This window comes from Limulus polyphemus, unplaced genomic scaffold (assembly GCF_000517525.1).
Source record: "Limulus polyphemus unplaced genomic scaffold, Limulus_polyphemus-2.1.2 Scaffold410, whole genome shotgun sequence".
In the NCBI taxonomy this organism is placed as follows: Eukaryota; Metazoa; Arthropoda; class Merostomata; order Xiphosura; family Limulidae; genus Limulus; species Limulus polyphemus.
Window position 1 is genome coordinate 32,647 of NW_013666020.1, and position 14,279 is coordinate 46,925.

The 14,279-nt window shown below is 34.5% G+C and overlaps 1 protein-coding gene across 1 annotated transcript in view; it reads left to right on the plus strand.

Annotated features, from left to right (window-relative positions):
* The window catches only part of LOC106458059 (PHD finger protein 20-like protein 1), an 89,053-nt gene that overhangs the window by 31,026 nt on the left and 43,748 nt on the right, over window positions 1-14,279 (plus strand). Inside the window, exons 7-10 of the transcript XR_002610300.1 lie at window positions 9,337-9,431; window positions 10,320-10,386; window positions 10,820-10,947; window positions 12,846-12,903. The gene's annotated coding sequence lies outside the window, so the exon portion shown is untranslated. The remainder of the gene's footprint in view (window positions 1-9,336; window positions 9,432-10,319; window positions 10,387-10,819; window positions 10,948-12,845; window positions 12,904-14,279) is intronic.

Below are 14,279 nucleotides of genomic sequence, written 5' to 3' on the forward strand. Positions count from 1 at the left end.
CCACACCCACCTGTCACATCCTCTCTTTCACAATTTATTAATAGTTCTCTCTTACGTTTAATTCTATATTATCTATAACCAATAGAAAGCCAAGGTTTTCATCTATCAAATGATGTATTGTATAATGTTTTGTACTGTTAGTACAAGCTTTGTTCCCACGGGAAATATAACCACTAGCTTGAATGAATTTGTAAGTTTTTTGTCGCTTAGTTAGAAAGCCAGACAAATTGTTATAGTTAGGGGAAATTGTCTGCTTTTTCATGTTATTATTGTATATTCTATGGTGCATTATTTAATGAAATAAAAATTATTTAGTGCATTACTACCATTAATATATAAAAGTAGGGTTAAGAGTCACCGACAGTCAACAGCAAAAAAAAAGAAGACCTGGGTAAGTACTTTATTTCTTGTTTTTCATGTTTATTCTTTATTTATTATTTTAAATAGTAACTAAAATGCAAAATTAAGGGTCTCATTAGGTTAGTTAAGGTTAGATTAGGTAAAATAAATAATAATATAATAGAAATGTTTAATGAGGAATGAACGCGAGCATCTCGGACTCAGAGTAGCTCGTGGGTTATGTAATTTGATAGCATAATGTGAGCTTCACATTTCCCATATGATTCACAACTTATAATAGCATGAATGATAGTAGTTAAAAGAAGGAAATAATGTTTTATTTGGCAACCTTTATGCAATATATATATATTTATATATGTAATGTTAAAATAAAGATGGTTAACAATTGGTTATGATTGATTCTAATCAAAGGAGTATTGCCTGATGAGTTGAAATGGCATTTATTATCTCAGATGTCTTATTTTTATCGATTTCATCAACTATTGATGATATATGAATATAAGACTTCAGAAAATGTGTTTTTATCTGATGAATTGCTAAAGATGCTAGAATAAAACAATATTTGGATTGCTGGAGGAGAGCTGAACTAACAGAAGGAGATGTACACTGAACAGAGAACTGACAATTTTTTTGTTTTTAGCTATAATTGAACATTAAAATATGATTCTGATATGATACCTTACCTTCTCTCACATTAGAGCTTTTCTCAATTATTACTGCCCTCAATATGCTCAAATTTTTTACTTGCCACTAGCCTCAATACTCCCACTGGCCCCCCATGTGTTTAATGTGGTTCAGCTGCTCTGTAGCATGTAAAGAATCATGTGAGAACCCTCCACCAATAGGAGTGTGATACACTCTCCTTGAACAGCTAGCTCTCTTTGACTTATAGAGTCTAACCTCACTTCTCGATTTAGCAGTCAGGTGTTTAGACTTATTGCTTGCCATGCTTTTAGTTTTCAAATTTTGCTTAAATTTGTTCATACTTTCAAACTTGGTTTGTTGTATTTAACTTTCACCTTTGGTAGTCTAAAACCAGTTCTATATGAGTTGAATTTATTTCATGAAATTTTTTTGTTTATCAAGACTTTTTATCTTGGTTTATTTACCCATTTCAAATTAAATTATAAATTTGCAGTTTATTGTTAAAGCATCTTCAACTGCTACTAATACCTTAGATCAACCACTATTGCTGTGACCACAGGTGCAAATTTATTGGCAGAAGAAATTTTGGCACTCATTCGCTGTGAAATGGAGTCATTCTTGCAGGCTGGGGGTTTTCCTGACCCTCAACCTGTTCTCCCTTACCCTAGGGATGCTGGATGGGAGGATTAAGACTTATACAGCCTTTTCCCACCCCTTCGTTTGCTCTGCAGTTTCATGCAAATGTGATTGATGCAAGTAGACCTTCATCAGATTTTCTGGACTTGGTGAAATAGATTTGTTACGTTTTGTCCTTACCTCCTGTGTTGTATGAACCATCTCCTCCTTTGTTACATGAAATATCTTCTCCTGAATATTTTGTGTTTCCTCTCTCACCTGATATCCAGGTTCATGCTGAGCATTTTGCAGAGCAGTTACGTTCGGGTATTAGCATGCCTTGTCCATCCCCCCATCCATGCTTTAGATGCTCACGCTTTGGCCTATCATTGGGATTCAAATCTTTTTTTTGATTCTTAACAGTTAGGTTCGTTTGGGAGTCGGACCTGGATACTTGAGTTAATTTTTCATCTGTCCCAATCTTCTCCTGTTCCTGTTTCCCATTACTCGTCTTCTATCTCCTTGCTAGTACCTTCTACCCAAGTTTCTGAGTCATATCATCATATTTTTCATTGCTGGTCCATTTGCCATACACTGTTTCAATGATTATATGATAGTTACAGGACCTGTGGGAGCCAGGCTGTATAATTTTGTCCATGTTTGAAGGACTTTCACCACAAATCCGTGGGTGCTTCAAGTCTTATCAGAAAGACTTTCCCTTCATTTTTACACTCCTCCTCCCTTATCTTTTTTTCCTGTTTCCTCCTCTAGGGATCTATCTTGCCAGCATCTGTCAAAGGTAGTTCAGGACCTTTTTTCCAAAAGTGCTATAGAATCCTGGCCATGGTTTCTATTCCTAGTTGTTTTTTGTCCCCCAAAAGACAGGGGACTGGTGACTTATCATCAATCTTTCCAGTCTGAACCAATTTTTAGACATTCTTCGTTTCACCATGGAGTTGTTTCTGTCTCTTCGATGGCCATTTTCTCCAGGTTTCTGGATGACAAAGTTTGATGCATCCAATGCCTACCTCCACGTCCCCATATCTCCAGCATCTTGTCAGTTTCTTAAATTTGTCCATTAGGATTGGGTCTATCAATTCTGAGCTCTTCTGTTTGGCCTCTTTCTTCGGCCTCCTATGTTTCTTGTCAGGTGATCAAAGCTTTTGCCAGATAGATCCACTCCCAGTGGCTTTGGTTACATCATTATATTGACAACTGGATTCTTCTAGCTCTATAATGGGCAGTAGCCTCCTGTCACACTCTGTTTCTTCTCCAAGAAACTGCATATGTCGGTTGGTTGGTCAAAGTAGAGAAGTCTGTATTGACCCTGAGTTAATATCTGGTTCAACTTGGGTCTTATTCAACTCTTACTTCAGTCAGGCCCAACCATTTCCAGTTTGTCTTTGGCCCATGAAGCTATCAGTTCAAAAGGACAGTCCTCTTCTACTCTACACACGTGAAAGATTTTATCACTTTTGGGGACTTGGGTGTCCTTGAAAGCCCTTATTCCCCTGGGTCAGGCCCAAATGATGTTTCTTCAGTGGGCTGTACACAATCAATGAAAACTTGCCAGAGATGCCCTGGATTCTCCTATTTCCCTTTGTAGGATCCTGCAAACAGACTTTTCCTGGCTTACAACACTGTGGCTTGAGTTCCTCTTCTACCTCCCAGACCAGATTTACACCTGTTTTGCAGATGCATCTCTATCAGGTTGTGGGTGTTGTTGGATGCTCGGGAAATATCTGGTTGGTGGTATGAGGTCAAGTTTCATATCAATTTCCTGGAACTTTTGGTGGTTCATCAGACTTTGGATCATTTCCTTCCTATTCTTCAGGACAAGTAGGTCATGATCCATTCTGACAGTTTGACTGTGGTTCCTATGTTTTAAATCATTAAAACTTCTGTATTGAGCACACAGCCAACAGATTCACCTGCAGGCTTGCCTTTTTCTGGGTGCACATCAATCTGGTTGTAGGTCGGTTATCTTGCCGCAACAGGATTCTCCCCATGGAGTGGTCCCTTGATCCACAGGTCTTCGTGTGGCTCTGCTCTCAGTTGGGTATGCCTCAGTTGGTCGCTTTTGCCACCCATCAAAATACAAACTCGCCCTTTCTTGGTCTCCTGTTCCATATCCATCCATTCAGCCAAGACTGAAAGAACCTTGATACTGATGTTTTTCTTCCCATACATCTTCTTCCCCATATAATGTTCATCATTCAATCCACCCTGTGTTGAGTACTTCCGATAGTGCTGTTCTGGATGGCTCGGACTTGGTTCCCTTTACTTCAGCCTTTCCAGTTAACACTACCCTTATCTCTTCCTCCCTCCCTGTTTCTCCTTCATCAACCTCATGCTTGCCGGTTTCATCCGTCCATCTCTACACTCTGGCTTCACATATGGCTTTTGCCCTGTCCCTTGCCAGAAAGACTAGTCTGTCCACTTGGGCAGTGTCCCTTATTTACCATTCAGAAGGTAGAGGATAAGGCTGCCCAACAGCCTGCAGTGGTTGACATAGAGAAAACCTTGTCAAACAACCAAGCAAAAAAGTCTGATATATATGAGGGAAAATAGGGCAAAAAGGAATGAGGCCATAATGTACCGATTGATATAGAAAAAAAATTCCATTTACACTGATACACAGATAATGAGGAAGGACAGACAATTTTTCCAAATTCCATCATATTTTCTCATCACCATCATATCCCTTTTGTTCCAATCCTTCCAGGTCCTTCATCCTTCCAAACCATCTCCTCTTCTGGATTAGAATCTTAATGTTGTCTTACATTCCCTGTTCTTTCCACTTTTGAACCTTTGGCATCTTGTTCCCTCTACCACCTTATCTTAAAAACCTATTTCCTTCTCCTTTTAGTTTCGGGACACCATCATTGGATGTGTTCACCATTGATGTCTCATGTATCCTTTACGACAGAACCTTTGTCCTCCTTTACCCAGATAGGGCCTTTCTTACAAAGACTTTTGCTGCTCATGAGGGTAATTTTGCCTTTATTTCCATCTCCATACCCTCCATATCACACTTGTGTTCCCACTCTGATCTAGATTGCCTCCTGAGTTATGTGGTGAGCATGGCTTCCTTCAGTGGTTCCCATTTTCAGCTCTTTATCTTCTTTCATTCTTCCATTTCCAGAGACCTTTCCCCTATTACCCTTACAGGTTGGATTCTTCTTTGTCCATTCATGAGCATCGCCTCTTCCATGTTTCCTCTCATCAAATCATTCATCTCTCCATGTTCCTAGCTGCTTGCTTTCATTGACCTTTGGTGGAGATCATACAGACTGGCATGTGGACCACTCCACATGCTGTTTCCATTACTTACCCGTTTCCTCCTTAACCAGATTTTGTCTGACTCTTGTTGCTATCTTACACAATACAGTAATGCTATGAGTGAGTAAGTTTCCTGTATTTATATATTTTCATCTTTCAAAGCCCTTGTTATTTACTTCTTGCTGGACACCACTCAGTGACAACTGTTGCCTGTCCAGGTATACTTATTTTCAAATCTGCAGTGTATGGCATTTTAAGGTCTATAATGCACCCTGTTGAGATGGAGTGTTCCACAATACTACTTGTAGGTTCTTCCTTGCAGTGTTTTGTGTCATAAATATGTTTGTCCCAGACCATATACTCATGGACTAGCATGAGTAAAGCAGAAGAAAATTGCTGCCCAACCTTACTGATCCTTAGATTGATGAAATTAGGATCAGCCTGCTTTTCTAAATAGGGTTTGCAGTTACCCATTGCACTGTATCAAGTGCTGTGTTCCTCCACATGACCCCCCTTCTTCTAGTAGAGTACGGGAGTCCTTATCACTTACTAGCTCCTAGCTGCTGGGGTGGTGGACCATGGAAGATTCCACCCGAGTATGTTCTATTCCACTCATTTGAGAGTAGGGTGGTGGTGTTCTGCCAATGTAGATGATGTAGAACCTTCTTCCTACCATGGCATAGGTTATTTTTTCCTGTTGCAACCTGGTTATGGACTAGAGATGATCTACCAATAATGGCAGTTCATCCCTCTGGTTTTGACCCCTCATCCTACTGCTGCCTGGATGTTGATTCCCGGTAGGTTTGGTTTTGGATTAAAGTTGGACCAACCAACATAACTCCTCACAAGTGAGGTGAATGGTAGAGGACTTCCTTCCTACCCTGGGATGGATGAAGCATTTCTGGTACCGCTGGTTTTGGATAGAGTTGATCTCTCACATTGGTTGAGGATCTCTGGTTTTCTAGGGACCAGACAATTTAATCACGATCCCAATGATTCTGAGGATTGAGTTGATCTCCCGATTGCAGTCCAGCACACCATCATCATTTTACATTAAGGGCATTTCTGGATTTGATTGATTGAAGACTTCAACCTTCCAGGGACTTGAAGTGTCATTCCCTGTCCCAATGGTTTGAGGATGAAATTCATTTCTCGATTAGATGAGGACCCTGCCTTCCAGGTACTGTAAGTATTGATACTGGTTCAAATGGTTTGAGGCTGGAGTTATTTACACAGCTTCATCCAGATTTGCCCTGTGCTCTCTATCTCTGGGGGACTTTCTGCTATTTATCATAAGTGCCTCTTTTCCACCCATCTAGCAACACTGCTTTTCATACCTTGTTCAGATGTGGTGGGGTCTCCCACGAGTGTGTTTCCTGTTCACAGAGATGTCACACTTCATGGGTTCTCTTTGGACACATTCTGAAGGGGGCTAATCTAGGTAATGTTACTCCTGTCTCTCCACCAGATCAATGTGGGATTGTAGCTTTTATGTGAGTGAAGGTAAGGTATTGTATCAGAAGTTATAATTTTCCTACACAAAAAATGTCTATCCAATAGATACTTCCTCTCACACTTCCCATTCTTCCTCCCTACTTTCGGTGTTTTTATTCTTGGTGCCTAATCTTGAAGTGAGGTCAGACTATAATTCAGAGAGAACTAGGTGTGTGAGGAGAGTGTCGCATTCCTTGGTGGAAGGTTGTTGCATAATTATTTACATGCTACAGCGCAGCTGGACCATGTTAAACAAGTAGGGGTGGGTGGGAGTATCCTGGTTAGTGGCAAGCAAAACATTTTAGCACAGAGAGGGCAATAATATGTATGTGTAGGAAAATTTTAACATACAGATGGCCTTTTAAAAACCACAAAAATTTTTGTGCATTCCATCTCTATGTGTTTTAAAAGTGTATGAGTATTAAGTATTTCAGTTATGTTAATATTGAAAAATGATGAAAGTTTTGCAAAGTATAAAACCAAAATATTTATTTTTGTGTGATATAAGTAAAATTTCTGTGTTCATAAGATACCATTTTAACATACATTTTGGTAATGCTTTTCTAGAAAACAGATTCTACAGCTTGAGCTGAAAATTAACCTTATTTTAATGTGCAAGGATGTAATTCTATTTTATGTAAAAATTATACAATGTGTAGACAACTTTTCTAAATCTGTTTTGAAATTCATTTTGCAGAAGTAAAAATTAATATCACATTTGTAGCCCCCCAAAATGTATGTCTAATGTTTCTATAGCAGCAAAAAAACATAACTTACTATCACTGAAGAAGCCACACTTGTAATAAGTTGGTATAAGTAAAATATGAATGTGTTTGTATGAAAGCATGGATGTTTTCCATCTTTGAAAGTAGAGTAACAGTAAATGTCCAGCTTCTTTATATATCTTATTGTATAAGTATTGATATGCTGCTTCTGTGTGGGCAGTGTAATATCATTGAGATTTAGCTTTTGTTTGCCAGATGTAACACTGCAACTGTAGAAATGTGTAATATCACAGATAGCTAATATCTGTGCAGCAAAATTAACAGTATATGTGTTCATGTGTTGCATGTATAACAGTATAGTTTCTAAATTTATACTCTGTTGCATATGTTACACAGGTAGTATATGATTTTAGCAACTGTGTTGTAGAGGTAACAGTAGAGGTGTTTAACTGCTGTTTTGCAGATATAACAGTAGAGGTGCATAGCTGCTGTATTACACATGTAACAATAGAGATACTTAACTATTGTATTGGACATGTAACAGTACAGCTGCTTAACTACTGTGTTGCAGATAAAACAGTAGAGGTTCTTAACTACTGTGTTGCAGATACAACAGTAGAGGTGCTTAACTACTGTGTTGCAGATATAACAGTAGAGGTGCTTAACTACTGTGTTGCAGATAAAACAGTAGAGGTTCTTAACTACTGTGTTGCAGATACAACAGTAGAGTTGCTTAACTACTGTATTGCAGATATAACAGTAGAGGTGCTTAACTACTGTGTTGCTGAAATAACAGTACAGATGCTTAACTACTGTATTGCAGATGTAACAATTGAGTTGCTTAGCTGCTGTATTGCAGATGCAACAGTAGAGGTGCATAAATACTATGTTGCAGATGTAACATGATTCTTAGTTATTGTCAACTCATTTGAAATGGGGAAGACCCCCCATTGGAATGCTCTGGTGCCCCAATAGTCCCCTGTCTGAAATGTAATCTTTCAATGTTTCAAAATTTGAACATTGTTACTCCCAATGATGTGGAAGTGTTAAATTTTTCTGCCCCCAAACTAGCTAAGTGCTCCTTGTGCCCCACTCCCCAGTAAAAAAAATTGTAGAAATGTCACTGACTGTCTTGTAGATTGTAGATACAACAATACAAGTGCTTAACTAGTATGTTGCAAATGCAACAGTGCATAATTACTGTGTTGTAGATGCAACAGAACAGGTGCTTAGAATCTGTTGCAGTTATAAAAATATAGGGATTTGATTTTTTATTACATATGTAAAACTGTTGGACTCTAGGTATTTATTACATGTATAAGTGATATAACATCATATACATTTAGATTTGTTTTTGCTAGATGTAGCACCATAAGAGCGTAACTTCCTTGTAGGAGGCAAAACAGTGTAGGTTTGTAGTTTTCATAAAGCAGAAGTAACAGCTTAACAGATTAGCTTCTTGAAGGTTATGTAACATAAAAGGTTTTTGAGGGTGAACAGTATTAGAACTTGTAATGGTTATTTTGTATTTTATATAGATTCATACTTCTGTTAATCACACATTAAGTAAAAGATGGGTATAGATCTAATATTTATAGTGTAACAGTCTTCAATATATTTTTATTTTATATACTAGGTATTTAATTTTCATTCAGCACCAGGTAGTATGATGATTTTTAAATGATACTGTTCTTAAAAGTCCAACTTACATTTCATGAAAAGAAGGGTAGCTTCGTTCACCTCCAGATGTTTCTAATTCTATGTTTTTATATCCAAGGCTAAAGGTTACACAGTTGCTATTCATTTATTTGAAACTTTGAATTAACCATTTTGTGTTTTTCTGGTTAGAACTTAAAATGTAGATTCTTAAAAAGGCTATATATATATATATATATATATATATTATGTGTATATATATATATGTGTGTGTGAATGGGTGCATGTAAGTGGATAACAGAGATATCTATTTATTCCTGTCAGATTTCATACTTGAACTTAGGTTTTCAAAATCACAGAAAATAGTGGTTAGTTTTGCTGTAATGTGTTTTTACTTTTAAAGTTATAAATTCATTTTTGTGTTTGCTTATTTTAATCCAATTTAGCATATAGTCATTTGTGTACATTTTTGATTCATTATGTTAAATCTTGTTGTTGATTTCTTACTGGACTAATTTTGAATATGTTTATAAAATATGTATTATATTTTCTTTGTTAGTGCCTCAAAAAAGATCTAGTGGAGAAGGTAAAACTGTTTCAATAGGGACAAAATCTAGAGAAAGCAGGAGATCAAGCTTTTTATGTAAAAGAAATGTAAGTATATAGTCAGGCTATTGGTTGTTGTGTTAGTGTGGTTGGAGATTTCTGGCCCATTGTTATGGTGCTGAAATTCTCATTTATAGTTATCATAAATTTTATTTGATACTCAGGAAAATTTTTAAATTTTTAGTACTACGTAAAACATGTATGTTTTCAATAAATTATTATGGATATTTTGTCTTTAATGTCAAATTACATCAGGTTAGTGGACCATTTATTGATCAACTGTGTTAACTTTTTATAAGTATTTTATCATATATGTAACACTAAACTCTGTGGAATGAACACATGTCATAGATAGTTTTATGTATTTACAATACATTTATAGATACTTGACTTGAGATGCTTTTTTTTTGTTACAGTCCTCTCAGTTAGTCCATTATGGGTTTTGTATCAGAGTTGTGTAAAAATGGCATTTAAAAACTATTTTGTAACCCCTGGAAGTCACTGGCCTTTTATTCCATACCAAAACTTATCAGCTGGATTGGCTATGTCAACCAATAATGTATCTGACACACTGTTTATATTCAGTACAAAAAATAATAATAATACAGTATCATAAAATGCCTATTTGGTGATGCAATGAAACTTTTTTTAGGCTTAACAGAGGGGATTAAAATCACATTTGATTGCGTATGCTTATATCATAACTCTATTAATTATTTCATTATGTATTTTGAATCAGATGTGTAGTTTATAAAAATAGCATTTCAGATCTATCTTTTGTCCACCACAAGTCATTGTCCATAATGCATTAAATAAATAACATTTCTCTCAGCTCTGCAACCATTCTTATGAAATGATTTCAGAAATCATGTTAATTTTTTTCTCAGTACCATCACTTAGTTAATAATTGTTTTGTTGTTGTTTTTTTTTCTGTAGCAGTCTTCACCATCTGTGAACAAAAGCCAAAATAAATTGCTCAAACTTTTTAAAAAAGAAGAGACAGGCAAGTTTAGCTTTTATGATATGTTTTGGACATTACAGAAGAAAGATTATTGATACTTTTTTACTGGGTGAATCCAAAGAGTGTGTCAATATGATTAACCAGTGGCCATATGTGGCAAACAGCAATAATTATGTTTCTGTCTGAAAAAAATAGTTGAATTTACCAGATGTGTGATTTTTATATACAATAATTTTTTAATGCAAACTTAATTTTGATACTTTCTTTTGGCCCAAGTGGAACCAATGAGTGTGAAAGTCTACAAACCCAGAAGAATATTATTAGCTTGATTAATTAATTTCACTCTTCTTACTTTTCCTTCGAGTTTTACTAATGAAATATTGTCATAATTTTATATTTGTTATAAAAGTAAAAATGAAAAGAAAATATTTTCATATTCCATAATTGACAACATTTGAATAAAATGATCTCTTAGATGATGGTACAAGTTCAGGTAAAGATAAACCTTTATCTCCAACTGAAGAAAGTTGTAATAACTTAGATCGTTTTTGTGAACAAAATCAAAGAGAGTCATCTAACTCACAGGAAGATCCTGCATGTAAGGTATGTTTATAACTACATTAAGTAAGTTAGTTATTCTAGGTAGTATGGTTAGTTAAAGATATTAAAAGTATACTCACAAGTTACAACCACCCAAAAACCTTACATTTTAACATTTTTAGCTTGTTAGATATTGAAGTATTATTTGTAATCCACTGAAAGGGAGATTTTTAGTCCCATCTTTACAGAGGAAGACTCATTTGTGTTGTAGTAATGTTTTTACACCGAATATTTTATGAATCATTTCACCAAAAATTATATTATGCACTATTATTTTATGTTATTTTTAAGAAATATAAATAGAAAATCTGACAGCTGTGTTAATAAAATTGAGCTATAGTAAGGATTAAAACTACAAGTATATATATATTAGCCTTATTCTCACTGGTGGGTGAAGTGCAACTTTTGTTAATCATAATTTTTGAAAGATATTTGGTTATACGTTTTTCTTTATCCAGATATAATATGAGGTTTTAAAAAAAGATGTATGATGATAACCATATTTTACCATTTCAATGTGACATTTTTATGTAATAAAGAATGAAAAAGTGCAGAAACACAATGCCAAAATAACAGTCACATCATCAAAAAATGTAATACTAATTAGACTCTTATTTTGTTTATTAATAATTTTGATTATTTAATTACAATGGCTTCTTTAATTTATGTCTATGTAATTCTAATTCCTTAGAACAGAAAATTTTAAACTACATGTATTTCAGTTATTATGATACATCAAAAATAAATTTGAATACTTGAAATGGGAAATGAAAATGTGTTCTTTTTTCACTTAGTATTCAGGTCTTGCACAGTGTTTCTGATGTGAAATAAATGAATATGGAAGCATTTTAATTAATAAACAACCTTTTCATGAATTTGTTAACATTTTTGATAGGAAGGAGCTCATTTTTTTCTAAGCAAAAAGATAAACCAGCAATTCATAGGCAAGTCTGTATTCTTACATTTGTACAAATTCTTTCTAAGAACCTCAAAGAAATCTGGAATATATAAAATAATGTGGGAAACAACCTGTTGAGTACTAAAAGTCACTTTCTTGGAAATATTTAACTTCTTAACAGTTTCGCTACACATATTACAAGGTTTTAGTGAGCTACATTCAAAATTTAATTAAACAACTTTCTTATCATGATATACGATTAACTTTGACATGAAAACGTTGATAATAATACAAATTTTAATATTATATATGTTTTAAGTTTTTAAATTTGTAAGGTAGTATTTAAAAATATTCTGAATTTCCCCTATTATGAGAATTGTGATAATTGCTCTCTGGGTATACTCTCTTTTTACTTTTACTTACCACCTTTCATTATAATGCTGTCATTGCTCAGGCAAAGCATAATTTTTATAGCTTTCAATCTTATTTGGTTATAGAGCCATAGAATAGAAAATCAGATCCTTCTTGCCATGCCAACCTGTCATATTCTCTCTTTCAGAAGTTGCCAATAGTTCTCTTTGACGTTTGATACTATATTATTTATAAACGACTGAAAGCCAAGTTTTTATCTATTAAATGATGTTTATTATACTACTTTGTTTTCTGTACAGAGAATTATCTATTTCGCTTTCATTTCAGACTTTATTCTCACGGGAAACACATCAACGAGCTTACCTGAATTTTTAATGGCTGTTGTTGCCTAGTTAGAAAGCCAGAAAAATTCTAATAATTATTATATAAATCCATTTAAAGAATATTCTGTCATGTAACAGAAAGATCACATAAATAGCTGTAAGAGTAAAAAACGGAAATGATGAATTAACTTGAAAGATCTTGTGTCATTTCTTTAGGTGAGAGACAATATTATGTGTTTAAAAAAGAAAGATTGATATGGTTTTCTATTTGTAATTAGAAGAACTAACATTTCAATATTTTACCACAGAAACAAGGTCAAAATGACTCGGAGTCCACTAGTGTTGACAGAATAGCTGAAACCAAAGGTGAGAAATAGATATTTGAGTAAGATGTTTGAGAAAGTGTAAGCAAGGTATCAACCAAACTGTTACTTGTATTATGTTTATTAGTTTTTAAGACCGTGAATAATGTAAGGTTTTATGCTGACATTGACATACTGAGGATTAATTGTACTTTATGTTGTGCTCAGTTTGAAGGCCATGATTTTACTATACTACCCAACATTGCAATTTTCAATGTAACAGGTTTCTACTAATGATGGTAAAGTCAGTCTCAGACCATATGTGTTTCAGATGTTGACTTTCAAGATCATGTTTAAGCAGGTCAAAGGCATAAAAATTCATTGGAGCTGTATCAGAATTAACAAATTTGTGGTTGAATTGGGTTGCTGTGATTACAGTGTGCTTCATTACAGTGACTTTTTTGGGTCACAGAGTACTCTTTCATAATCATAGTCCTCACTTTGTAAAAGACGGTATTACTTCAAATTGTCATGAGATGTGGTTTCCTCGCTATGCAAGATTTTTCATTTCTATGGAATGTACTGAATGCCCCTTCTTCAGAATGATGTGTCTTTGTGCTCTACATTAATTAACAACCTTGCTTATGAATATTCTTCTTCAGGAAGGTTTTTTTTTATATTCCTTCAGCCATAAGTGTATTTTGAGCAGTATTTTATTGTCATATGGTGAGGAATATATTCTAAGCTACTTATATAGGTGTTAAACATGTCTTTGATGAGACATCACTACATTGACATACACAAATTATTTTTATAAAGTTCAATTAACTCTCTGTATAACCATTTGTCAAATAAATCTAATTTTGCTAGATTATTAGTTACAGTATTTTGTTCTTGAAAGTGCTTCGCTGTTGCACTTAATGCTCATGAATACTTTACTTGTGCATTTGGTCTTTAGGATATTTCTGTATTGATGCATTTAGTACACAGAGAAGTTTCTTATTCTTTTATTTAATTCTCAGAAAAGTTCTATATTATGGTATGTAGTCTTTGGGTAAGTTCTATGTTCCTCCTTTTAGTTTGAAAAAAGTTTTAATCTTTATTTTATCCTCAAAGAAGTAATTCTTATATTTACTTCCAAGAAAAAGTCCTTATTCTCATAGTTAGTCTTCAGAAGAGTTATTTATTCTTGTGTTTAGGTCCAGAGAAAGTCTTTCATTCATGTATTCTATTCTCAGATTTAGTTTTTAGAAAAGGTCTTTGTTCTTGAATTTAGGCCTCACAGAAGTTTTTTTTTTCATTTAATCCATGGGAAAATTGCTTACTTTTTATTTAATTTACTAGAAGTATTTTATTATTTCATTAAATCATATTAAAATGCTTTTATTTCCATAGCTAGTCTTTAGAGAAGTAATTTATTGTTGTTGTTTTTTTTAAAGT